The following is a 26,111-nucleotide window of genomic DNA, read 5'->3' as shown; positions in this document are numbered from 1 at the left end:
GTAAATTGGCGATTCCTAAAAAAATAAACTTAGAATTACCATATGACCCAGAAATTCCACCTCTGGGAATATATTCAAAAGAAATGAAAGCAAGGACTCAAACTGATATATGTACACCCACGTTCATAGTAACATTACTCACCATAGCCAAAAGGGAGAGGCAACCCAAGTGTCTATTGATAGACAAACAAACAGATAAACAAAATGTGGTATATACGTAGAGTGAAATATTAGTCACTCTAAAAAAGGAAGAAAATTCTAATATATGCTACAACATGGATACTCTTGAAGACGTTATGCTAAATAAAATAAGCCAGACACAAGCAGACGTATTGTATGATTCTATTTATATGAGGTACCCAGAATAGCCAAGTTCATAGAGACAGAAAGTAAAGTGGTGGTTTCTGAGGAATGGGAGCAGGAGGGAATGGGAATTTAATGTTTAATGGGCACAGAGTTTTAGTTGGGTAAGATGGCAAAGGTCTGGAGGTGGATGGTGATGATGATTGACCCTCATGTGAATGTATTTAATGCTGCATTCATTTATTTATTTATGAGATGGAGTCTCACTCTGTTGCCCAGTCTGGAGTGCAGTGGCACGATCTTGCCTCACTGCAACCTCCGCCTCCTGGGTTCAAGCGATTCTTCTGCCTCAGCCTCCCAAGTAGCCGGGACTACAGGCGCCTGCCATCACGCCCAGCTAATTTTTGTATTTTTAGTAAAGATGGGGTTTTACCATGTTGGCCAAGATGGTCTCAATCTCTTGACCTCGTGATCCACTTGCCTTGGCCTCCCAAAGTGCTGGGATTACAAGCGTGAGTCACCGCGCCCGGCCTTATATACTTTTATTTTTATTTTTTTAGAGACAAGGTCTTGCTCTGTCACCAGGCTGGAGTGCAGTGGCATGATCACAGCTCACTGCAGCCTTGACCTCCCGAGGCTCAGGTTATTCTCCCACTTCAGCCTCCTGAGTAGCTGGGATCACAGGCGCTTGCCACCACATCTGGCTAATTTTTCTATTTTTTGTAGAGATGAGGTTTTGCCATGTTTGCTGGTCTCGAACTCCTGGTCTCAGAAGATCTGTCTGCCTTGGCCTCCCAAAGTGCTGGGATTACAGGTGTGAACAACGATGCCTGGCCTAACGCCACATTTAAAAACAGTTAAAATGGTAAATTTTATGTTATGTACATTTTACCACAATAAACAATGGCCAGAGTCTTTATATTTGCACTTCTCAGAGATCTGCACCATTGCTTTTTCCTGCACCTGCGCTTGGCTGCTGGTGAAGTGTCATCTTAGCAAGGCCTTCTTGGAACACTTGTTTTAAAATCTCAACTCCCATCCTGCGCACATCCTAACCTTTACTTGCTTTACTTTTCTCTACAGCACAAACCACAATCTAACACAATATATATTCTTTTTTTCTTTTTTTTTTGAGTTGGAGTCTTGCTCTGTCACCCAGGCTGGAGTGCAGTGGCACGATCTCGGCTCACTGCAAACTCTGCCTCCCGGGTTCACGCCATTCTCCTGCCTCAGCCTCCTGAGTAGCTGGGACTACAGGCGCCTGCCACCACGCCTGGCTAATTTTTTTGTATTTTTAGTACAGACAGGGTTTCACCATGTTAGCCAGGATGGTCTCGATCTCCTGACCTCATGATCCACCCACCTCAGCCTCCCAAAGTGCTGGGATTACAGGCATAAGCCACCGCGCCCGGCCTAACACAATATGTATTCTTACTACTTGTTTGTTGTTTGCTTCTTCTTGCTAGAATGTAAGTGACTTGAGTGGAGGGATTTTTGTGTGTGTGTGTGTTTTAATTGCTGTATCCTCAGTGCTGAATAGTTGAGGACCAGTAAATATTTGTTGAATGAATGGATGAGGGACCATGACTAGACATAGACTTCTAGAGAAGGCACACACAGAAAGAGAATATGAGAAGATTCTGTTTTTTGTTTGGCCTTAACTAATTTCTTCTAGACCTTGGATATATAACTCAGACCCCGTGTTCATGATGGCTTTTATATAGTTTACCTTTTCTTATGTATTTTGAACTGTTTCCATTTAGAGCTGTTGGTGCACTGCATACGCCATGGTTATTACTATTTAAAGCGGTCACTTTGAACACAAAGCCTCTACTCTTGTATTTCTGATTGCCTCCAACCATAATTGCAGAGGTACTTGAGTCAGGGCTTTGGAAACTCTGGGAAAGCTTAGATATCCAGAAACCTTTACTTTTTTTTTTTTTTTTTTTTTTTGAGACATTGGTTTGATTGGCTCCAGAGTTTTCATTCTCTGGAAATTTTAAGGAAGAGCAAACTTATATAATTTGGGATCAGGAAAGGAGTTGTATTTACATGCAAAGAGATTGATATAATCTCTAGGAGATGTTGCATTTTAAAGTCCACTTCTTGGAAGCTTTGAGACCTGAAATAATTATGTAGCAGCTCCATAGCTTTCCTCTCGTGAACATTTATAAAGTTTCTAGGAGAGCACTTTGTGTCCACACTCTATTTGAAGTTGTTCATCAGGAGCCGTGAGGCCAAACTTCCAGATTGGCAAGATTGTTAGCACCCAAGCATGGGAACCAGTGGAACTTACTTCCTTGGAAAAATGTTTCGAAAAGGAAAGGTCCTGAGTGAGGGCAGTGCCCTTCTTAGAGACAGAGGAATGAACACAATGACCTTCAGGATGAAGGAGAGTGGGTGGGGTTGGCTGGGAAAACAAGACAGCCTTCAATTTAGTGGGTGGATTGTTGGATTCGACATGAGTTCTTCTTGGCTACTTGGGATGGAACTTTTGTTTTGGAGTTTGGAAAGAGCTCAGAGAATGAGAGAAACACAGGGAGGAGGAGGGAGGGAAGGAGGGAGCCAGGGGCATGATGGAATTCATACAAGCTGGCTTCGTGTTCTCTGGCCTTTCTCTGTATTTCTTTAAGCACCTCCCCTGGGCCAAGCACCTCCTTTGGGAGAGACTGTTTCCTAATTAAACTGAGATCCACAGGCCCAGGGCCCTTATTAGGAAATATCCTTAGGAAATGCTCTTTAAATAGAAGATTATACGTGTTCTAGTCTCCTGTTCCCACCTCTGTCTGGCCCTTTCTTTCTTTCAAAAAAAAAAAATTCCTACTTCTAGGCATCCTAAGACATAGTTGTTAATCAATACAGCTTTGTATTTATTTTCTCTGTCCTAAGTATCTCTTTTGGTTGCTCGGTATAATTGAGTAGATCCTTTTCCTGGGTAGCAAGGGTTGGTGGTGGGAGCATGGAATTCGGAAGGAACAGGTACATAGATCATGGCCCTGCCCTCTGGAGGCTTTTAGATATAAAGGAATTTAAGGGACACACCCAGGACACCATCAGACAGAAAGGGAAAACTAATTTTGGCTGAGCATCAGGGTTAGCTGTCAGTGCTGATGAAATGGGAAGGAAGGTTGGAGATAGGGAAATCAGTCAGGATGGCATAGGGAAGGCTTCTAGAAGTGGGGGAAAGATTGTAGAATAGGATTGAGAAGAGCTAGAGGGCCAAGACCAGATAGAAAGGAGTGAGAAGGGCACCTCTTGGCCATGCCAGTAACTGACGCGGCCAAACTTGCTGCATGCAGGGTAAGTCACGATGTAAGGAGCTGAGTTAGGAGTGAGGTAATAGGCTTGAGGGTAGAGGTGGGCATGATTAGGAAGAGGCTCTGACAGCTGGTTTGAAGAACCCAGACTGAATATAAACCATTAGAATAATTACAGATTATTGCACAGGGAAAGATATTTCTGAGAATTGCATTCAAGAAAGATGCTTCTCTTTATTGTTAGACACTGGGCTGCAGTTAGGTTTTCTCAGGATTCCCAACCATGTGTTTGCTTTTTCTTCTGTCAGTCTGGTTGTTTGTTTGTTTGTTTGTTCTGCATGCTTCTGTTTGAGTCATGGGTTATGAATATTTAATTCCCATATTTTGTTCTTTAAGCTGCTTCCCTTGTATCTTCATTCTTTGTACGTCCAGTTTTATCTTCAGCAAAAGTGGGAAGGGTCCAGGGACCACCCTGTGTGATAAAGTTGAGGGAATCAGAAGTGTCTTCTCACAATATTATCTGATGCAATTCCTTTGTGGAAGCTCAAGTGCACAGAACTGAGTTAATCCCCAAGCCCCATTCACAGCACACCAGCATCATCAGTTCATGTAAGGCCTCTTTTTAGTTCCTTCTATTTTTCCCTTTCACCCCTCACCTCTATTTCTCATTTCTTTTCCTTGTGGGAGCCATCTGCTTTCATGTATTTAGTTAGTGCTCTTCCAATCCATACTCTATATGTTTATTTAGAGACATTCAGCCATTCACCAAATATAAAGTGCCTGCTATGTGTTGAACAGAGTTACAGGTGCTGAGAAGTTGTAGGTGCACAGCTGGTGTTCACAGCAGTGAACAAAACAATCAAAACCTGCATTTGTGTTGCTTACGTTCTAGTGGGGTGAGATGATTGTGAACAAATAAATGAGTGGATGCGTTAAATAGTGATAAGTGCTATGGAAACAAAAAATCAGGGCAGGGGATAAGTTGTATTGTGGGTGGTCAGGAGCAGATTGCTGCTTTCTTCAGGGTGGTGTAAGAAAGCCTCACTGAAACGGTGTGGTGCATCAAATGCACATTAAGGACCAGCCATGTGGACATCTAGGGTAGGAGTGGTTCAGGTGTGGGTGGACAGCAAGTACAAAGGCCCTGAGGCAGGTCTTGCCTGGTATGTTAGGAGGCCAGAAGGGTCAGTATAGGCCAATGGCCAGAGCACGATGAGAGAGAAAAGAGAGAGAAACAGAAGGCTGGGAGGTAGCTGGGTCAGTGGCAAATCATGCAAGACTTTGTGGACCACTGTAAGCACAGATCTTGGCTTATGCTCTGAATAAGGAGGGAAAGCAGGGGAAGGTTTTGAGCAGAGGAATTACATGATCTGATTTACATTTTAAAATAGATCTATCTGTATCCTTAAAAAATATAGTGTCATTTTGACCGCTTTTTAATGTACATAAATGACATTGTGCCATATGCTTTATCCTGCTTTTACTTTTTCCACTTAACATTGTTTCTGAGCTTTATCTATGTTGCCGTGTGGAAATCAACTTCATTATTTCTGACCGCTATGCTCATACAGGTAGATTTTATTACATATTCACCTAGTAATAGACACTTGGGTTGCCTCCAACATTTTACTACCACAAACAGTGCTGTGATAAGTATCCTTATCTCGGCCTCTTTATGAACCCAGAGAGTTTTCCTGCGGTGTATACCTAGGAGTGGGATTGCTGGGTTAGAGAGTGTGTGCACATTTAATTCCATGAAGACTGTACCAGGATGGTGGCCCTCACCAGCAGTGTGTGATAGTTTGTATCTTCTCATTTATTTCTCATATTGGTCCTGTAAGGCAAATATTATCATTTCCATTTTATGGATAAGAAAACTGAGGCTTAGAGAGATTAAGCAAGTTATCAAAATTTATATAGTTAAGTAGAAGAGCTATGGCTCCACTCCAGAAAATTACTCAATATTCTTTGCTCTTACTACTGTAGTACCCAGTACTGCCTCTTCCAGAAATAATGTGAAGCAAATGTATGATTATTATTACTGTTCATGCTGTGTTCCTCTTTTAATCATTTCTTCCTTTTAGGGCTGGCTGGACAGAAGACAGTATTCTTGAGGTCCGAAGAGCCATTGAAGGGAAACTGGCCTCCCTCTCAATCTGTGTCCATTTTAGGAATTGGGGTGTTGAAGGAAACTTGTGTACAATCCCAACAGAGCGGTAGGGAAGGAGGGCAGCATGGCGTAGGAGTTCACTTGAGTTTTGGCATCACACAGTCTTTGTTCAAATCCTGGCACAACCGTTTGTTCTCTGTGTGACTTTGCACCAGTTCTTGGCTTATCAAAATCTCAGTTTTCTAGTGTACACAATGAGGGCAACAATAGGACTTGTCTCTTAGAGTTGTTGTGAGGAAGCATAGGTAAAATACTCAATGTAGTGCCCCTGGTAAATGTTCAATAAATGTCAGTTATTATTATTTTTACTATAATATTTGAGCCTTGCCCCTTTCTTTCTTTCTTTCTTTCTTTCTTTCTTTCTTTCTTTCTTTCTTTCTTTCTTTCTTTCTTTCTTCTTTCCTTCTTTCTTTTTTTTTGGGATGGAGTCTCACTGTCACCCAGGCTGGAGCGCAATGGCATGATCTTGGCTCACTGCAACCTCTGCCTCCCCGTTTCAAGTGATTCTCCTGCCTTAGTCTCCTGAGCAGCTGGGATTACAGCTGCCTGCGACCATGCCCGGATAATTTTTTGTATTTTTAGTAGAGATTGGGTTTCGCCATGTTGCCCAGGCTGGTCTCAAACTCCTGACCTTAGGTGATCCATCTGCCTTGGCCTCCCGACATGCTGGAATTACAGGCATGAGCCACTGTGCCTGGCTGAGCCTTGGCCTTTTCAATGCCTGCTCTAATTGAGTAAGACTAGGACCCTCCAAAGTGTTTACCAGTAGCAGGCCCAAGGATATCTGATTAGAGTTCTCAGAGATTCAAGGTAAATTATACAGAATAAAACAGTCTTTATTTTCTCATGAGGGCCAGCCAACAAGCTCAAGTTTCAGTGGGTGATTCTGAGGCTAGACATTTACAAAGATGAATTCATTTTCAAAGTTGGAGGACTTTGGATCAAATTTTAATATTAAGTATTAGGTAGATTGTATTAAGTACATATTGTTTTGCTAAGTACTGAGCTAAGTACTTTTCAAGCATTACTGCATTTGATCTTCCTAACAACCCTATGAAGTTTATTTGCTCCCATTTTTCAGTTGTGGAAACTAAAGCACATAGAGGGTAAAGAATTTGTCCAGAGACAAAATTAGCTGGGCATGTTGACGAGTGCCTTTAATCCTAGCTACTCGGGAGGCTGAGGCAAAAGAATCGCTTGAACCATGGAGGCTGAGGTTGCAGTGAGCTGAGATCGCGCCACTGCACTCCATCCTGGGCAACAGAGCAAGACTCTGTCTCAAAAATAGATAGATAAATAAATAAATAAATAAATAAATAAATAAATACATAAGGATAAGAATCTGTCCAAAATCATGTAGCTGTGAAATGGTTGAGCTGAGATTTGACCCTAGCAGTCTATCTACAGAGCTCTTACTCTTAACTACTAAACTATGCTGCCTTCCTGTGGAGGAAAGTTTTAGAGGCTCGTCCCTTTTAAATCTAGGACAGGTTCTTGTCATTTGGGATGGTTTAGAGCGGTCACAAGAAGTAAGGGACTAGTTGTAAAACAATCTCCAGAGGGTAAGGATATGAAGTTTGAAAATGTTCCCCAGATATCTTAATTATGGCCCCTCGAGTGACAACCTCTGGCTTAGGGGATGTCCTGCGGAGAGCTGAGCATGATGCCTTCAGATAAGTAGGGACCCGCTAACCGAGGGTTAGACAGTTCCCTTCAATCCAAGGCAGGCTGATATTTCTAAAACAAGCATCCACAATGGCAAACAATTCTTTATCACCTATGTGTGGCTTATACATGCCATGAATTATCTGCGGTCAAGGTTTTATCACAGTTGGTTTTCCCTTCACACTTTTCATTTTGATTGCCTTCTACAAGGAATGTAATACCATTTATATATTTACGTGAGTCAGATTTATAAAGGTTGCTTGGCTACAAAGTATGTATCTCAAAGTCAAGCAGATAGGAATTTTGGATTATCTGCTCTTTCAGGTTTTCTCTTCTCTGTTTGTACATTTGTTCAACAAATATTTATTAGCTCCTAACTCAGAGTCTAGTGGAGGAGACAGGCAGCTGAACTGGAATCTTGATAATTTATGCCAAATGGGGCAAGCACAGATGCTATGAGAGGTTATAGGAAGGGCACCTAATCCAGAGAAAAAGCCAAGGGAGGCTTCCCAGGGAAGCAATTTCTAAACTGGGAATTGAAAAATAAGTAGGAATCAGCTGAGTGAAGGGGCCGAGGGGGGATTAGAGGCAGGGGAGCAGGGTGAGTGGAACTGCATGGCAGGAGCACAACTTGGGAAGAGGATGGTACTAGAGGAATAAGCGGAGTGAAATGATGAAGAAATTGGGAAGGGCTAGGCTAAGGACTTTAGACTTTATCCTGAGGGCAGAAGGGAACCACGGAAGGGTTTTAAGTGGGGGAACAACTCAATCAGATTTATAGTTTAGAAACAGTCCATGAGTTAAAAATTGACTGTGTATCTATCCCACTTACTTGCAAGGAAATCATAATATTGGGACTGGTAATATTATGGCAGATAAAGGTGTCTAGATGGATTTGTAGAGAGATGATTTGATCCAATAACCCAAGAGTCCCTTTGGATAATCTGTAGAGAAGAGTTTTCAATTTTGACTTGATCTTTCTGTTTTTAAAAACCTGTCAACATCTCCTGAAATTCCTGAAGTTCTCTCAAAACCAAAGTCTGAGTAGGGAGGAAAGTGTGGGCCTTGTGTCTTGGTTTTCTCTGTTCCCCACTACTCATTTCTGGGGCATTGCTGTGAATAGTTCATCCAAGCCCTGCACCCCATGAGGAAGGGACCATTTGAATAGCAGCAGGAGAGGAGGGGAAGGAGGAACCACATGCTGGGCTCGTTCATTAAGAAAATATATTTGGCATATTCAGACAATGGTTTGAGTAAGTTAAAAATAACTCCTCGTGAAAAATTAATAGGGAGTTATAAGTGAGTGTTTTAATACAAGCTCCCAGAGCAGGGCAGATTCTCCAGGCGGCTGGCGGCTGACATCACAGATGGTGCAGGGTGTTTATAGAGCACGGTGTGGCCAGTGAGTAGAGTCATCTGCAGAAGTGAGCTCACCTTCTCTCCCAGAACCCTGGGGAGAGAGGAGACAGAAGGAATTGTTTTTAGTTGTGAGTTACTGAGCCAGGTGACTTATTTCTTCTCTCCCTACCCATCACACTCTCCTAACTGTGGACATAAACATTGCAGTGAATTTTGCCTGGTTGCTTTGGGTAAGGTTTATTGAATGTCAGCATTCATAAAAGTCTTTTTTGGCCCTTCTCCTTTCTTAGTAATAGACCCTTAGTTGGCTGCAGGATCCATTTCTCCAGTGTTTCCCTACCCGAGGACCAGCTCCTCTCTCTCTCTTGCAGATAGTTATAAAGTCTCTGCCCCATTCTCCCTCTTCCTCTCTTTTCACAGTGCCCCTCTGATTCTAGGGGAGTAAAATGAAGAATTGGACTGTACATTCTTTGCCATCAGAACAGCTAAGTGGATAAAGCAGAATGAGGAGAAAGGAGGCTAGCTGCATTTTGGGGCTAAGGGTTTTAAGACTGGGGAGACCAATATTTGTATTTTAAACCCAGATGATATTTAAAAAATGGTTCTGTAATTGCAATGAGGCCCTCTAGGCCGTGAATTAATGTGTCATAACTCACGCCCAAGCACTGCGCAAACATCCCGCATGTGAATTATTGCACAATAAATTCATGCCCTGTTGTGTCTTACAGCTTAATTAGTACATGAAGCTACATGAGTTAGACGAACCCAAATGGGATTATGTCATGTGGTGTGTAAAAAAGCAAAATGTTGGGAGGTATTTGGAGCTTTTTCTGGGGGGAAAGCAGGGTTGATTTTTCTATGATGTCCTTCAGTGTCAGTTTCTGTGATGTTTGGGCTGCAACAGGTGACATGTTCCCTGACATGTGACTTCTGAGCTTTGGTTGGCTGGTTAAATAATGGATTTAGTAAATATTTATTGTATACCATGTTCTAGGCGTTATGACAGGATAGCACATGTAATGAAGTATGGCCCCTGCCCTTAAGGAACTTATATTCTAATACAAAAAGTAATGTATAGCCGCCATACAAAGCAGAAAGTGATAAGTGCCATAAGTAACACATGAATAAATAAGGGTCTTGGGAATTCGGAGTGGAGGATGATCATGTTGGGTTGGCACAGTGGTGAGGGTTGATTGGTGAAATCAGAGACTTTTTTGGAGGAATGGCATTTGAGTTGGCTCTGTTAAAGGACAGATAGGATTTCACCACCTGGGCAGGATTGGCGGGGGGTGCTGGGCTGGGCAGTGGATTCTAGGCAGAGGGAGTAATGCTAGGGAAAGCACAGGAAAGTGAAGCAGTGTCCTGAGCACACTGAGCAGGCTGTGTTGCTTGAGGCTTGGCTGTGTGAAGGGGCAACATGGACAGGCGGATTGGAGCCAGAGCTTTCCTGTGCATACAAAGCACTTGGGCTTTAAGCCCACTAACCCCTGGGATTGTTTCTTCTACTGGGTGATATCTGTATTCTTGGACTTGAATGTTTCTCTGCTATTGTCTTCTTTGGTCCACCTGCTCAGAGAGTACATGGCTGAGGGCCAGGTGTCCTGGGTTCTAGCCTTGTCTCTGCTGCTAAATAGCAACATGACCTTGAGCAAGCCACCCAAATCCTTCAGTGCTTTGCTTCTTTATCTTTAACATGAGAGGTAAGAATGGATGATTTCTAAGGTTCCATGTAGTTAAAACATTCTAGGATTTCCTCTGGCTCTTCTGCTCTCTTATACCCTCAACTAGGTCTCTCTGCTGCAAGTAGTCTGAACCCGCATCCTGCCAGTTCTTCACTTAAACCCACTTTTGGAATTGGTGAGAGCCAGCAGGCTGGCTTTGGAAACAAGATCAACAACGAAAACGCAATTTCTCCCCACCTATGTTCAGTACCATTGATAATCAAGACCTAGGAGACATACGGGTATTTAAACCATCAGCTTTAAATCTGCAGCTGTCTTGGCTTGCTAATACTGCACCACCAAATTAGACAGACTTATTCTGCTGAACGCCCACCTGCCTCCTACTACAGGGCTAGAGGCTGCTTTTGTTAGAATTTTGCTGTGTATGAACAGGTTGGAATGCATGTGTACTGTGGGCAGGCTGGCTCTGAAAACAAAAGCAACAACAACAACAAGAACAAAAACAAAAAATCAAGCTGGGCGCTGTGGCTTACATCTGTAATCCCAACACTTTGGGAGGCCGAGGCAAGTGGATCACTTGAGGTCAGGAGTTCGAGAAGCACCTGGCTAACATGGTAAAACCCCATCTTTGCTAAAAATACAAAAATTAACTGGGCATAGTGGCAGGTGCCTGTAATCCCAGAGACTTGGGAGGCTGAGGCAGGAGAATTGCTTGAACCCTGGACACAGAGGTTGCAGTGAGCGGAGATTGCACCACTGCACTCCAGCCTGGGAGACAGAGGCAGACCCCATCTCAAAAAAAAAAAAAAAAAATTGGAAGGGGATTGGGCTGAGTACACTCAGTGCCATCTCTTCAACTCATTAATCAAAGAAAGTGAGAGAGTGGAGACAGGCTAGGGATATCACTCTGTTCAGTGGTTCTCAAACTTCAGGATGTGTCAACACTACCTGGAGGGCTGGTTAAAACACAGATAGCTGAGCCCCACCACCAGTGTTTCAAATTCAGTAGGTCTGGGTGGTGGTGGCGGTCAGGGGATGTGTCCAGAATTTGCATTTTTTCTTCTTCTTCTTCTTATTTTTTGAGATGGAGTTTTGCTCTTTTTGCCCAGGCTGGAGTGCAATGGTGTAATCTTGGCTGACTGCAACCTCTGCCTCCTGGGTTCAAGCTATTTTCCTGCCTCAGCCTCCCGAGTTGCGGAGATTACATGTGCCTGCCACCATGCCAAGCTAATTTTTGTAATTTTTTGTAGAGACGGGATTTCGCCATGTTGGCCAGGCTGGTCTTGAACTCCTGACCTCAGGTGATCCACCTGCCTTGGCCTCCCAAAGTGCTGGGATTACAGACGTGAGCCACTGTGCCTGGCCCAGAATTTGCATTTCTAACAAGTTCCCAAGTGATGCTAATGCTGTTGGTCCAGGGACCACACTTTGAAAACCAAAGGTCCAGCTGAAGCCTCTCCACATATAAAGATGAAGCTAGGGAAACGAAGACTCCCTTCTAACACTCGCCTTCATTTAATAGTACACCTAGATCAAAATAGCACAGTTTTCTGTGTGTCTTTGTTTTCTTTCTTTTCCCCTTAGATTGTAGCTCGTAGGTAAGGAGCATCTCTTGTTCACTCCTGCACAGCACCCACTAGATGCCAGGCATGTAATGTGCATTTAATAAATAACTGTTTAATTGAATTGAGCCTTATACATTTCCTTGCTACCAAAGATTCTCCTTCTTTTCAGACTAGCACGATCTCCTTTAAAACTATCTTCTAGGAGACTTCTTTGTCAAACAGCCTTTCTCCCCATTCTTCTAGCATCTAGAACTGTACCCAGCTCCTGCTTCTAATTTTGCCTTTGTTTGGCTCTGCCTGACTCCTGGTCACTATCCTGTCTATTCCATCGTACTGGAATCTTATTCAGGGCAAGCACTAGGTTCTCTCCTTCCTTTAGACCTCCTCCCCCAACAGTAAGAGCAGTGTTGTTCATTCAAAGAGCAACAAGGGATCACACAACCCTGGGGCAGGAGAATGCTTGTAACAACCTCCCTTGGTTCCTCTCCATCTATTCCCATGGAATCTGCGGAGCAGCAGGAAGTGGTGAAGTTGACAGAAGGCCCAACCCACTCTACCTGGCTCCATGGAATCCCTGAAGACTAGACTGGCTCCAGCGTGGGCACAACAGGCATCTTTCCTGAAGCAGTCAGAGATTTATGCTTTGGTATGGAAGAAGGGTCAGTGTTTTCCTTCTGTATTTATACACAGGGCCTGTCCTGGGAAGGAGGACTGGGAAGCTACTCTCTTACTTGTGGGATTTCTGAAATAGTCCCTGCAGAGAGTAGGTGACACCAGGGAAATCTTCTAGAGGCAGAGGCAGGGGTTCCCCATATCCTTGCCAACTCATTTAGGTGGTTTTTGTTTTTGTTTTTGTTTTTTTTTTGAGCTGGGTGCAAAAACATTGTGAGAGCATCTAAGATTCTTTGCGGTAAGAATTCACACCCAAAATGGTGAAAAAGACTGGGGCTAAAATAAGAGAGAATAGTAAGGAGACAGGGATTGAAAGCTCATTACTTTGGAAAGGGAAGGTATGAGTAGAAACTGAGAAAGAGATATTTGTGAAGAGATGCTTCCTGAAAAAGGATGTCTATGGAGAAATTTTGGAAATAAAAGAGGGATAGGCAGATTTGAAAAGAAACATGTCAGTAGTCGTAGGCTACATGGATCTTTGGAGTCATGAATGAGACTCTTGTGAAGGTTGCACTTTGTTCACATTTGAATTGAAATTTATAAACCAGGTTTGTATTGTGTATTATGCCATGGAGGGAGGTTTCTGAATCAGGAAGGCCTGAGATATGGTTCTCATTACTATCTGGAGGATAAGTAGGCAGATGGAATTGAATAGATGGATGCTTCCTGGGAGATACTTGTAGAAATTGCTATAGTCATTGAGATCCCTGCTTTTCGAAGTATGGTCAATGGGCCAAGTATCATTGGCATCACTTGGGAGCTTGTTAGAAATACAGAATCTTAGGCCCTAGGTCAGACTTAATGAATTGGAATCCGCATTTTTAACACGCTCCCCAAGTGATCTGCATGCTCTTGAAAGTTTGAGAAGCACAGGTCTAGATGATTGGTGAGAGGCATCTGGCCTAGAGTGGGCACTGTGGAAGGGAATAGATAGGGGCTGAGGAACTTTGGAATTGGGAGCACTAGGGTAGAGGCTTAGGCTGGAGAAACTGAATCTGCGGAGGAGGGAAGAGTGTAGGCCCTGGCTCACCTCCCTGTCTCCAGGCCTCCCACACCAGTCACCATGCCAGGCTTTGGCACTTGGCCCACTCTGGGAAAATCTCTGCTGTGCCCACGCTGGAGTCTGCCTGGTGCTCAGGGGCAACCCTTCGGCAAGCATTGCATGGGTTAGGACTGCTGCCAGTTTTGCTTCCCCTTCTTCATGTGGATGGATGGACTGAAAGGGACTGGGAGGTCAGATCAGTCATGCCCCTGCCTGAGGGTTGTACTGTCCCTTAATCAAATGAGTGACAATTTGATGATACTAATTGAGGAGACTAGGGGGGTGGAGGATTGAAGTAGCAGTTCTTAACTACCTGTAATGGAAATTAGGATATTTTATTTTCTTCCAAAGGCTTAAAGGAGAGACCAGATGAATGGGTAAGGGTTATACCCTTGGAGGGGCCAAATTAATGCTTTTTAAAGGATCTTGTGACGATATTTAATGGACTAATGACAAAATATACAAGACATAGAGTTCCAGAGACCTGAGGTCATAGTCAATGCAAAAAAGTTATCAAGTGGCATTTCAGAACTTTTCTTAAGCTTTTGAAGGGTTTGTGTACTTTACCTCCAATAAGAATAAATAACAAGGAAAGATCAGTATTGAAGCGGCATGGATTGAAATTGAACATAAAGAATTTTCTGGAGTTAAAGGGAGGATTGAAGGGGATGGCCAGGTTTTTCTGGCCATGCATGTGGGTGCCTCAGTTTGGCTTGGAATGCCTAGGAGGGCTCCTGCTCTGAAACAGGGAAATGCACAAAATAAATTCTCAAAATCTTTTCTATCCCAAGGATTCTCCATTCAACTCCTTAAATGAAAGGCTATGTGGATGTGTGGTGGATTTAAGATGATGGGCATGGGGATGATGAATGATAGAAGAAAACAATAATTTCATCAGAGCTTTAAAACCCTTGCTAAAAATTTCAAAATAGGGCTAAGATTTAGGAGAATAAGTTGCATTTTAGGCCTCAAATAACAGTTTTAAGTTTCCATGTCCTTTGTCTCTCCATGTATCTGTCTTGTCTTAGGTTTCTAAAACTCTCAAGGAAAAAGAACATCTGTTTTACTTACACATATTCGTTTTTTTTTTTTTTTTTTTTTTTTTTTTTTTTTTTTTTTGAGACAGGATCTTGCTTTGTCACTCAGGCTGGAGTGCAGTGGTGCAATCATGGCTTACTGCAGCCTCCATCTCCCGGGTGCAAGTGATCCTCCTGCCTCAGCCTCCCGAGTAGCTGGGATTACAGGCTCCTGCCACCATGCCCGGCTAATTTTTGTATTTTTTTTTTTAACTAGATATGGGGTTTCACCATGTTGGTTGGGCTGGTCTTCAGCTCCTGACCTCAAGCAATCCCCCCGCCTCAGCCTCCCAAAGTGCTGGGATTACAGGCATGAGCCACCATGCTGGGCCCCATGTATATTCTTTGTATATCTTCGATGTCTAATACAGTGATGGTGATAATAGCTACCATTTGTTGAGTACTGTGCCCTATGCATTGTTCTAAGTGCTTTGCATGATTATCTAATGTAATACAACGGTTCTGTGAAGTAAGTATTGTTATCCCCATTTTACAGAAGTTGAAACTAAGGCTCAGAGAGGTTAAGTAATTTGTGCAAGGTAAGTAGTGAAGCTAGCATTTGCATCAAGTTTGAGCAAAACTTGTGCTGCTAACCCCTGAGCTATATTCTGCACAGAGTAGTGGCTCAGTAAGGGATAGATGATCATTGAAACTTAATGGTGTACTTAGAGGTAATCAAAAACAGTAGATAATCCAAACAGTGAATAATAAGGAAACAATTTCTATTTGCTTTTTGGAATATAGAAGAGACACACTTAGTGACACATGCAAGCTTATATTCAGACATTCTCTCATTCACCTTCACTGTGTCCCACCCTGCAGTCAGTAGCTTGGAAAGGGTGAGAGGCTGGGTATAAAACAACTCATTGAAAGTCATGTGTGTATACATGCTTTGTGGACACATGTTTGCATTGGGCTGGAAATAGGCACTGAAGAGTAAGGTATGCTTATCTCCCTAGGTCCATAAATATGAGTATATTTGTTAGACTTTTTGTGTATGTTGTGTATGTGTATGTACAAATCCTGAATGAGTTAAATCAGCTATAGGGAACTGGCTGCCTTCCACCCCTGGTCTTGGCTGATGTGTTTGTACCAAACCCTGATATTTATTTTTCATCACCTCTCAAGGGAACCTCAATGAGTTTTCTTTCTGGGAAGTTTATGGCTAAGATGCTGGGCTGCTTTGGGGCCCCTATAAATCTGCTATAATCAGAGGAGGTTTGCAGAGAAAGAGAAACAGCAGCCACAAGGCAATCCTCTCCTGTCCTTTACTTTCTAGCCTAACACACAGTCGCCCTTGTATGAGTACCACCCACATCTACCGTCACTCTCCTAGAACTCCTTGATAGAAAGTGCTCAGAGAATTCGTTTTATTTATTTCTTTGCTTCTAAGTGGGACTCTATACTTTGTCAGAAAGAGGAGAATTAAAAAATATACGAATACATCTACAGTTGAGATTGTGAGAAACTGGTTATTTAAACAGTGGTTCTGTTTTATAAAAAAAAAAAAAAAAACAGAATGAGAACAAACTTTCGCAGAAGCAAGGATGGTAAGGGGAGTTGAATGCCTCTGCATGCTTTTGTAGAAAACTTTAAGAAAAGATAGTCTGTGATGCTTCTGGAAGCAAGAAGCTGGATGACCTGAACATTATTAGGAGGCAAACACAACATAGGAATTCCCTTCCTCCGTCTTTCAATGCTGGTAGTTGGGAGATTTTTTTATGAGGGATTTTTATGACAAACTTTACTTTACATTTGACATTTAACAGCATCTCCTGTCCAGGGCATGAGGAAATATAGATATTTATTGACATATGGCGTCAGAAGATGGAGGAAAATTGACTCTGGAGAAGGAAGGGGGAGGGGTTTCTCCCTTTCCCTAGGTATGCAAATTACCCAACTTAATTTGTGTAGCATATGCTTTTTTGTGCTTTGTGCTTTTCTCAGTAATGAGATTAAGAAATCATTTCATTGTTAATAAAGAACTCAGTGGGGGAAGAGGGAAGATGAGAGACATATAGAAGGAAGCACATGGGCACCCTGTCCTGCTTGAACCTTGTATGCATCCCTTAAATAACACTGGATACGATAGAAGTGGGGACAAATGGAACCTGAACTGGGACCCAGGTCCTGGTTCTTGTCACCCTTTTTTAAAGCCTCAAGCTTCTGCAGTTTTATCTTGAATTTCATTGTTCTTTGAATTTCTAATAATAAATAGCAGTTCCATATCAAATGATCCCCAAAATCAAGAATTTCTTCCCATTAGCTATGTCTTTTCCCTGGAATTCCTTCCTCCCAATTTCTGACTGCTGAAATCCTACACAATCATCATGGCTTAGCTTAGATGTTACCCCCTGTCCGAGCCTTCCTGGATAGCCCTAGCTGGAAGCAATTTCTTTACTTTCAACTCCTATCTTCCTTTGACTGATCGTCAGCTATAGTTGTGCATCTTCTGTTTCTCCCTTACTCAACTATAAGCTTTTGGAGCAGAGGGACTGTGTCCTGAATATTTTATATTCTCTACACAATGTTTAACATAGAGCAAACAATTATTAAACAAATTTAATGAAGCGGCCGGGCGCGGTGGCTCACGCCTGTAATCCCAGCACTTTGGGAGGCCGAGGCGGGTGGATCACAAGGTCAGGAGATGGAGACCATCCTGGCTAACACGGTGAAACCCCAACTCTACTAAAAAGAAATACAAAAAAATTAGTCGGGCGTGGTGGCGGGCGCCTCTAGTCCCAGCTTCTCGGGAGGCTGAGGCAAGAGAATGGCGTGAACCCGGGAGGTGGAGCTTGCAGTGAGCAGAGATCGTGCCACTGCACTCCAGCCTGGGCAAGAGAGCGAGACTCCATCTCAAAACAAAAAACGAAAAACAACACCAAAAAAATAAATTTAATGAGTGGTATACAGTTGTAAGGAAGAGGCCATGGGTAGAGATGTGGAAGTAAGGGCATTATGGATATTTTAAAGATATTAGTGTTGGCCGGACGTGACAGCTCACACCTGTAATCCCAGCACTTTGGGAGGCGGAAGCGGGAGGATCATGAGGTCAGGAAATCGAGACCATCCTGGCCAACATGGTGAAATCCCGTCTCTAATAAAAATACAAAAATTAGCTGAGCGTGGTGGCACGTGCCTGTAATCCCAGCTACTTGGGAGGCTGAGGCAGGAGAATTGCTTGAACCAGGGAGTCGGAGGTTGCAGTGAGCCGAGATTGCTCCACTCCTCTGCCTGGAGGCAGAGCGAGACTCTGTCTCAAAAATAAATAAGTAAATAAATAAAATAAGATATTATTGTTAATACATGATGATCTCACTCCAACTTGAACTCTAATATGTTGTCATATAAAGGCTATTTACGTGAGTTTATAATAGCATAAAATGTATATGATGGTGTGTTTTTCTTTTTAAGTGTATATTATTTTTATTTTTAAGTGTATATTATTTAAGCAATGTAAAAAATTGTTCATAGAAAAATCTGGAAATAAACATCAAAATGCTAAGAAAGAAGATACTATTGTTATTAAGATCTGGACATGATATAATTCGTATTATAGGGAAGTTTTTATCCCTCTGGTAGGTTTATTCCCTTATAACTTATTTATTCATCATCCATTCTTTTTTTCATTTAAATATAGAGCTTTTTCTAGTGGGGAACAGTCAATAAGCAAGAAAACAAGCAATTAAATGATTACAGATTATGATAAATACCTGAAGGACATAAACAGGTTCTTGCTATAGAGACTAACAGGGAATCTTCCTTCTTTAGAGAAGAAGATTATGAAAGGCCTTTCTTGTCACTGTAATATATTTACCCTACTGTAATTATGAGTTAATTCAATGTATAACCTGAATAACAGTAATAATAAAATCAATAATTGAATAAGAACGACAGCCTTCCCACCAGGGGGCGTTGTTCCAACTGAGCCTTACGTTTGGCTCCTACCTTGGGCCGCCCTTGCACCCTCCCCTCTGTCTTGGGAAGAGGCACAGTCAGGGCCCTCCCCTTGCCTCAGGATGGACCCTGCCCCCTCTTCTCTAGCCTAGGAGCCAGCAAGCAAAACAGGTGTTAAGAGCTTTGATCTTGCAGGAGACTTGGAGACAGATCAAGGTAGAGGCCTCTGAAATAATGCCTGGGGATGTGAGAAGCTGGAGGAAGAGATGGAGACAGAGGTAGACAAAAGGAGACACAAATTGCTGTCACAGAGACTCCCTTTTAGCCTCCCATCTCAGTCTCAGTAGGTTCTGGGCTCTGTACTTCTTGGGGGAGCAGGTCAGGGCCTTTAGGGTTTGGGGGAGGGGAAGGATGTCCCCTGGGTGACTTTAGAGACCCTCTTGGTCATTCCTGGATCCTGATACAAGGCTAAAGGCAACCAGGGCTTTGAGAAGCATGCGGTCTGCCAATTCCCCAGCAGCCTCAGGTAGTCCTTTCATTGCCAGGGTCTTGCTTTGACCACGTTCCTGCCCCTCTCCTCCTGGTACAAGTTGGTGGCATGAGTTCATGTCTCTTGCAGAGTATTGATCACATTCCCAACCGCTGCTTCCTGTTGGGATAACACACTTTGGTTGTTAGCTCAGGAATAATCGTTCCCCTTCTCACAAAGGACTTGACCTCCTTGGTCATGCTGAGGAACACCTCAGACTGCTGAGAAGGTCTTACTTCAGTTAATGCAAGTTTCTCTAATTAAAGTTGTAGCCTTCACCTCTCTTCAGCCTTCTCCCATGCCACTGGGACCAGCCTCTCTGCAAGCAACATCCTGAACAAGGATAGAGATTATACTTTTGCTTCAAGATAAACCGTACCTCTTTGCTCCACTCATGCACTTAGAGGACTCATATTACTGGCTTTGAAGAAGTACTTAGAAGAGAAAGAACTGCAATTCCTACTAGCTGCTAAGGTTGTGCATAAGACAGACTTCTGATCATCAGAGATGGACACGGGCTTTAGAATAGTGGTACCTCCATAGGCTTTGAAGTCAAACAGCTAAATTCTTGTCTTAGCTGGATCGCTTACATCACCTAAAGTATGAGGCATGCAAGAGCAGTTGCACAGCTTGTTCCATCTGCACTTGGGCCAGAACCTGAGATTATACACTGAAGTTGGCTTTAGGTCTGGTCAGGAACTTTATGCTGTGGGTGCAAGGTAAATGAGGTGGAAGAGAAAGTAACATTGCTTGAAAGAGGAAAGGAAGAGTGAAACAAGAACATATATGGAGGCAGTGGAATATATGAACCCAGGGATCCCAGATTTAGATAGGGCACAGAGTTAATAATCTCTTAGATTATTGTTATCTTACTATCTTAGTTATTGGCTGGAAGTCCTTTGGAGTCTATCCCTCAGTGGGTGGCACTGTTATTTGTTCCCTTCTTAGGCAGACGGAACAGGGCTCAGTGCAGGCCAATGTGGATTCTGGTGCCAGGGTGACATTAGTGCAGACAAATATGATAGATTTTCCCAAGGAACTATGTTCAAAAGACAGTAGGAGAGGAGGAAAGGATGGGAGTTAGAGGAAGAAAGAGGGTTCGATTATCCTTTCTGGGTTCCTTGAATGAGGGGATGAGATAGAGGATGAGACTTTAGTCAAAATCATGGTCTCTATCAACTACTTTGCTCTCATGCTTTATCCTTTTTCAATGACTTTCCAAAAAACCAGATTGCTAATAATTTCCCGGATCCTTTACTCCAATCATGTGAGTTTATCTTGTCAAGTTACGCCTGAGCAGACACTCCTATGGCCCACGTCAGTCAGGGGAACATCTTGAAGTCCCAAGTCTCTTCCACAACAGGCTCTGCAACACCAAGGCAGCATCTATATTGGGAATTTGTCTCTTAGACCTAAACTCATTTCCCTTTCTCGTGAACAGCTGTCTGCCTATCTCCCCATTAGTCTCTCCTCTTCCTTTTTCCCCCTTCTCACCAGGCCTATTTCTTTCTATAACCACTGAGCAGAGTAGGGCAGACTGTTCTGTACGTTTCACTCACTCTACTCCATTCTTCCCCTGCAACCCCGCTCATCCCTGTCTCCAATCCTCTGAACTCCTTCCATCTACCACCTGGCCAGTCCTTCTTGCTTGCTTTCTTTCTCATTTCCATTCCCTTTCTTCCCTCCCAATTTTCTTCATCTATGATTCTAAGCTTGAGGAAGTGGGAAGATAAGTTATAGGGGCAGTGCACATGAGGGAGTGGGCTTCAGGCACAGCAGAAGTCACTGTGGTTAGGCATCAGGAAGGACTAGCAGGAAGAACCTGCTAGACATTGACATGGGTGGCCTAAGGGGCAGTTGCCTCCTGACTCGTCTTTCCTAATAGATGGGGCAGGGGTGAAGGTGATAGGGACTTAAATAAAATGTGGTTAGAGTAAAGGGACAGAGAAAGGGAACTCCTTAGTCCTATAGAGAAGCATTTTCTTACCCATTCTTTCTTCTCAATTTATTAATTCAGAATTTGCTTTGTGGGCTTATAATGTAAGTGGTGATCCTTAAGGAGGTGGTAGGGGGCATGATTATATCCTGTACTGTTGCTCTATCCCAGCCTCAGTGTAGGTTACCTTCTCTGGCCACATTATTGCTTAGACATAACCTCAGCCTTTGCCTTCATTTAGATGATAATAACTCAATTTTGGAAGTTGGGTGGCTATAGAAACATGGTGACTACAGGTTCTTTGGTGAATGGGATTCCTATTTTTATTTGTTTGTTTATCCTATTATGAGTAGGCCAAAGATAATAATGATGTTGATAATAACGGCAGCAACAACTATTTATTGAGCACTTACAATACATTAATACTGGGTACATACTCCATCTTATTTAATTCTACAAGGAATCTGTGAAATAGGCAGCATTATTCCTGTTTCACAGATGAGGGTCTGATGTTCCTTGCTCATGAAATTATGCCCATTTGACTCTAAAATCTTGCTCCTCACTACCACTGTGCTATATTGTACAACTATCTTTTGGAGATCTTTAGGTAAAAAGAATTCTTCTTATCCTTAGTGTCCCTGTTTGGTTTGAAGCAGCATCTGGAACATCTAAGAGGTATTGACTATCAGCTGTGGAAAACTAGTAGATTTTGAGGGAGATGGTGGAACCGTTTTTCTCAGTAATGGCAGGAGGATGGCTGAGAGACCCTTTTGAACACAGACAGAAATGCTTTTTAGCTGTACCCAGAACAATGTGTGGCATACGATAGGAATGGTGGGTTTAGTGAAGAGAATGCCCTTAGTCAATTTGGAAGTAGGGAACCTTATAAGAATCCAGAGTAATCTGTGATCATTACCTAATCTCCTCTACACTCGCCTCAGAGGGATGGTGATTTCGGGGTTGTCTGGCATTGTTGGCAGAAGAATGATCATCTGTTTTCTGGATTATTTGTGGCAGAGTTTGAATCCTAGACTAGTTTAACTCAATGACAGTCTCCTCGCCCAAACCAATTCTCCCTGCTCTGTGCTAGCCCTACCATAGAACTTCTCATATTTATTTGAGTTAAATGGAATTAATAAGGCAAGTTTTAAATAAAATATTATGTAGCACTTTCTGGAGTCTCTGCATCAATTGAGGGGACAGTCATGGATAAACCTAATTAATAATCAAATTTTTAAGTAACCAAAATGCCATTTTAGTTTAGAATTGATCCTGAAACAGAACATATATTGTGTTCTTAGAATTCACAAAATTTCAGATGGAGTAGTGGGGCTTCCCTGAGGAGGTTCAAATTGTCTCAGGGAGACAGACACTGTCTGGTCTCCGCTTGCCCCCTGTGTTCACCCTCTGAACAGGCTACCACAAGTAACCTGCCTATGCAGACAGGACCCTCCTTTTTGTTAATCAAATTAAATATTGTCATCATTTATTTTTAATGGTACCATCTGAAAGACAGAAGGGTGCCCATGATGACCAGCTCAGGTCTAGGAATGTGAGATCCTCAGGCACTGGATTCTGCAGCCCTGCATCTCAAGGGCTGAGGAAAAAGCTTTGCAGCTGGTGAAGGTGACAGAATCAAGCTGCTTTATAGACCTGAGAGAACTTAAGTGAGGGAGAATGTGGAAGGGGGGTAGGTTGGAATAAGCAGGCGGTTTGGGATGCTCCTTAGTACTGGCTCCTTGGCAACGGTTACTTAGCAACCCTCATTCACCTCTCGGCTGCCTTCTCCCGCCACCCCCCACCCCATCTCCCTCCCTTAGCTGCTGCAAGGAGCTAGAGAGCTTGGAGTGAATGACAATTTGGAGAAACAGCCGCAGCCTGAAGATCTAAGAGGCTCTAAAGAAGATGGATAAGAAAATCGATGCATAGTAAAAACTGCAGGCAAAGCCACCTTGACGGAGGGCGGGTGGCTCTCTCCTCCCACCCTCGTTAGTCTCTCCAGGCTCAAGGCCTCTACCTTATCCCCGTGTCCTTGCTTTCTTTGCATCTACCTTTTTGTGGTTTAGGGAGGGTTATTTGCCTTTGACATGGAAAGGGAAGCAAGGAACATAGAGCAGAAGAAAACAACGTATATGCAGGATGTATGTAGGGGTGCTGGGGTAAGGCAGGGAAGCTTGCTAAGGCAGAGATTATAGGAGAGATGCTTTGAATGGAAAGGGGTTTAAACTGCACCATAAAGTAATGCCATATTCAAAAGGAAAGCCTCAATAATGGGAAGGCACATGTGAAATGTGTGAAGTTACCCTCTTGCTTACCCTCTGTAAGATATTAAAGAAAAAGGTATAAGCAACCTTTCTGGAAGGGCTGGGCTGGAGTATGGCCTGGATAAATGAGTTACTGTATGTATGAGCACCTATGACAGGCACGTAGTAGGGATACTATAAATATCACTTTCTTTTCTTTCTCAGAAGCTAAGGCTAGAGGAAAAGACGTTTTGGAGGTACCATGTTGGCCTGAGAAGCTGTGGACCAATTCTGTGACTATCACTGGTTCTGGCTCTTCATAGATTTCCATTCACAAAGTCTGGAAGTCCTTTATGATATTAAATTTCATCCCATTTTGTTGAAGTTAGACATTTGATCTGTTAATCAACCCTTTGTTCCTTAGTGTTTCATGAGCACCAGCTAGCTACCAGACACTGTGAAATAGGTGCTAGGAGCCCCATGTTTATTTGTGATACAGAGTTTCAGTATTATGCATGGTGAGTGGAATAGAGATTCAGTAGGGAGTGGGAGCCTCACATGAGATTGTACATATGAGTGTGCTTTGAGAATTGTAAAGGATGATATCGTTGTAAGTGGTATTGATGAGGGGATTGATTTCAGGGTTTGAAGTTCTGCCCTCTAGTAGGGAGTAGAAGGGATTTGGGGCTGGGGGTGGGGTAGAACTCATTCCAACCAGTCCAGTCCTGTTGGGAACATGCTCTCTTCCAGGGAACGCTAGGGCCTAGGATCACAGTGCTGAGTGGTGAAGGACTGGGACTGAAGAAAAATCCTGCTGCTGCCTGGCTCAGGCATATCTGCCATGCTCCCCTTCTGCTTGTTTACTTTCTACTTTCTTTCAAAGAGGGCGAGGCTCTTAGTAAGTCATCTATTTCCTGTCATTCAAGGCATTCAAAACGTTCCTTCTTTTCAAGGATGCTTTCCTGGACTAGAGGAGAGCTGGTGACTTCCTTGGTCTCACTGTGCCTGGACCTGGAACACCCCCCACTCCCTACCCCTCTCCCACCCCAATTTTAAAATTCCGTCCTCCTCTCTCATTTTGCACACGTCTTGGTCCTTATTCTCAATTACATTGACTTCTGTGGGGTATTATAATTTCGCATTTCAGCCTATTATCTTTTGATTTTTTCTTTTTTTTGGATTCATTTGTCCTTTAGTTATTATATCATTGTGACTACTTTATGAGGCCTTAAAGTGCAAAAGACTATCTATGTAATTTCTCTGTATAACACCCAGCCCAGAAGTATGTGCAGACGAACAATGAAGAAAAATTTAATGGTGGTACCCTTGTGTCCTGGTGCCTCCTATATCAAATATACATCCCACATTCCCACCTTTGTGATCTTCTACCCATCACTACCCACCTCCTCCCTCCCCAGGTTGCCCACTCTGTTTTTTATAACTCTGTAACTTGGACTCTTTTTGTGCTTGATTCTGAACATAAAACACTCAAAATATTATTGAAGGGGAGGAGGAGCTCTTAGTTTAAGAAGGAGTCAGGCTATACAAGTCAGAGCCAGATAAATGCAGACAAATAAAATTGTACATTGGATACCAGATACTAAGAGTACATAGTATAAAAGTGGTGTTGGAATTAGAAATTTGACTTACTCAGGGAAGGCTTCCTGGAGGAGAATACTGAGCATGCTTTGAAAGAAAGAAAGACACAGACCTTTTGAAAGAAAGGAATGGATAGATAAAAAGACAAAACAATATGTCAGATGTCTATGTCTTTGGAAGCAGAGAGAAGAGAAGCAGATTTGCTTTGCTGAAAGCAAAGAGTGAGCATCGTGGAATCATAACATAAAGTTAAACTCTGAAACTTAAGCTGAGGAATAGCGATTTGAAATTAGGGATAATTGTGAGCCACTGCTGGCCTCCCACAAGGGGATAAGTCAGGATGATGGTGAAAGTTAAGGTTGTTGAATAGAGAATGGATAGATGGAAACCAGAAGCTCTTAGGCGGCTGCATCTATTGTCTTAATTCTGACCAAAGACTTGGTCAATGATCCGACTGGAGTGTGGGGAGAATAGGGAGGTGAAGGCCTGATGGGTGGGGAGGGGGTGAAGAAACAAGGAACACATTGTTTCCCTAGAGCTTGCATCACAGACTTCTCTTTGAACAAAACCCTCTGTTTTCAGCCTGTGCTGACTCCTCCCTCACCTTTCCCCCTTCTCTACCAGAGGAGTTCTTGCAGCCCTAGTAGACACCTGTTGCCACTGCTGGTGGTCACAATGATGGGACAGGATAACCCCACTGGTCAGAACTCCTGGATTTTAACCTTTTGTGTTTCTGTTTTGTCTGTTTTTTTTAGATCTTCACCTGGGTGCAAAGAAAAATGGGAAGAAACTTTAACACTCACTCTCCTTCTTGGTTGGATGACCCTTGAGTTATTTGAGATTTCATGTGGAGGTGCTAGACTTACCTGGGCTTTCCTTGGCCACTGTGTTGCTCAGGTCACTGTACCCAAGCTTTTTCACAATATCTATGAGGGGCTGGGAGAGGTGGTGGTTAAGGTTGAGGAGGAGAATGGGCTCCTTTCTGGGGTGTTGAGATCCTTAGACCTAATACCCTAGAAGGTTTATTCAGAAAAGGTAAATAAGATGATGTCAGGCCTAGGAATGGCAGGATGGAGAAAATCATTTCTCCAGACTTGGAGTTTAGGACTACTGGGA

At 43.0% G+C, this 26,111-nt stretch overlaps 1 long non-coding RNA gene across 2 annotated transcripts in view; it reads left to right on the top strand.

Annotated features, from left to right (window-relative positions):
• Positions 1-26,111, top strand: part of LOC134733045 (uncharacterized) — a 132,780-nt gene that overhangs the window by 20,180 nt on the left and 86,489 nt on the right. The gene's annotated exons all lie outside the window — the stretch shown is intronic.

The sequence above is a fragment of the Symphalangus syndactylus genome, chromosome 17, assembly GCF_028878055.3.
Source record: "Symphalangus syndactylus isolate Jambi chromosome 17, NHGRI_mSymSyn1-v2.1_pri, whole genome shotgun sequence".
NCBI lineage: Eukaryota > Metazoa > Chordata > Mammalia > Primates > Hylobatidae > Symphalangus > Symphalangus syndactylus.
The sequence above is the reverse complement of the archived record's forward strand: the minus strand, read 5'-3'. Positions and strand labels throughout refer to the sequence as shown.